Here is a 2,156-nt window from a genome sequence, read left to right on the forward strand (position 1 = left end):
ATTGACTTCATTTGTTGACTTCCTTGATAGTTTACCAAGTAAAATGCCCTGCTATAGTGCTTAAGTGGCTGTATGGGGGGGGTTTTCGAAATGTCAAAAGTGGTGTAAACACTTGCAAATTTAGAAAAAACCACCCCTCTGCGCATGCGCGCACATGGCGCGTCCGCGCACATGGGCTAAATCTGCCAATCGACACGCAAGCGCACTGTGCGCGTCCGCGCCGATTGCCTTGCTGCCCTCCTAGTACATCCTACAGAGAGTTAAGCCACTCTCAAGCTTACACTAAGCCACCGGCCCAACACCTTTGCCGCGTGCGTGCACCTGGCGCGCACGCGTCCATACAAGGCGCATTCTCATTCCACTTCTCTTCTTCTCCCATATCCTTCTCCATCTCACAATGTATTATACTAGGCTCCCTCTTAGTCCATTAATCTCTTGTAATTCTTATTCATTTAGTTGCACCATCTTTTAGGTAGCTTCCTTCTTCTTTTTTCTTCTCTCTTCCTTCTTTCTCTAGTTACTTCCTTGGGATGTCTTTGCTCTCCCCTCTCTTTCAATCCAATTCTTCATGGGCATTTGGGTCCCAAACTCACTTACATGAATAGATGAATGGTGTTGCTTACTTTTCTTGCAATCAATATGCATTATAATCATTAATAATGGATTGTGGAATATTACATTGCTCTCATTTTCACATAATCACATACTACTTCAAGGATGCACGCCAAGTGTTCGATGAAAGGCACACTTGAATTTTGGACTCATTGTGACTACCTTGCCTCTCAACCAATCACTTTTGAGTGCATCCCCACTTTCCACAAACCATTCATTCCCATTTTCTTAGCTTGCCTTCCAATCATGGCCCCCAAGGGTGTGCGCTTCTCATGCCTCTTCCTTGCATGCTTAAACTACCCTTGCACCACATGAAAATAATTTGCCTTGCTCCTCACACATTATCCTAGTTACATGTTGCAGCTGTCATGTAACAAAGATACCCATATTTTATGGCATAACTTTTCATTACATAGAGCTCATGTACCTCCACTTCTTTGAGTTTGATATTTTCCCTTTCTTGCTTCCACAGGATGGTCATCAAAAAGGACAACGGGAAAGGTCCCAAGAAGCCAGCTTCCAATAAAGTGCGCCAAGAACTAACGGCCAGGCCCCTCCTAAAGAAGACCAAGGGCCCCGTTGACGTTCTAGAGAAGGACAACCCTCCTAAGGATTCAAACAAGTTTCCCAACCGTTACTGCGAACTTGTTTACTCCAGAATGATTGAAAGGAATTACCATCTGGAATCCCTCCTAGTCTTACCGGCTCACCTCAGTCCGATTGTGATGCCACACATTGACCGGAGGCAATGGAGGTTCCTCTTGAGGCAACCAACGGAGGCCAATCTCTCATGGGTGGTAGAATTCTACTCCAACTTCCACTCACCTCATCTCACATCAATATTTGTGCGCCGAAAACAAGTGTCAGTCACCGTGGAAACCATCCGAGAAGTCCTTGGGATTGAACCATCAACGGATGCATATGACGCCTACCAAGAAGTCTTGGCTACATGCGTTGACCGCGCATTCGATTGGAGCGCGATCCTCCGCGTCATTGCTTTACCCGACGCATATTGGATTCGGGGGACCATAAAGCGAAGACCCAAGGGTTTAGATGTCCGCCACCTCACTCAAGAAGCCACGGCATGGGCCCAAATTCTAGCTCACTACGTGCTCCCAAGCACACATGGGTCATCCATCACCGCCGAGCTTGCCTTATTGATATGGCGCATCTTGACCAAGAAACCGGTCGACGTTCCGCGTGCCATCCGCCAATCCATGAGGCGCATTCATGCCAAGGGAAATCTACCATTCCCCGCTTTAGTGACGGCACTAGTTGCGAAAGCCGGCGTCAACCGGGAGACTAAAGATAGGCGAACCTCAATACCGGTCGATGGTGATATCATTCCGACCAAGAGATGCCTCAAGCCTCCGGAAGTCACCAAGGACATTGAACTGCCCACACCAACTGGCCACGCTACCACTTCATTTACATCACAAAAATCGGCCGCCCAACGCCTTGAGGACCTTCACAACAAATTAGACCGCTATGAGAGGCGTAACCAACGCCGCTATGCTCATGTGAAGAGGCTTCTAAGCATAATC

Source organism: Arachis ipaensis, chromosome B10 (genome assembly GCF_000816755.2).
Source record: "Arachis ipaensis cultivar K30076 chromosome B10, Araip1.1, whole genome shotgun sequence".
In the NCBI taxonomy this organism is placed as follows: domain Eukaryota; kingdom Viridiplantae; phylum Streptophyta; class Magnoliopsida; order Fabales; family Fabaceae; genus Arachis; species Arachis ipaensis.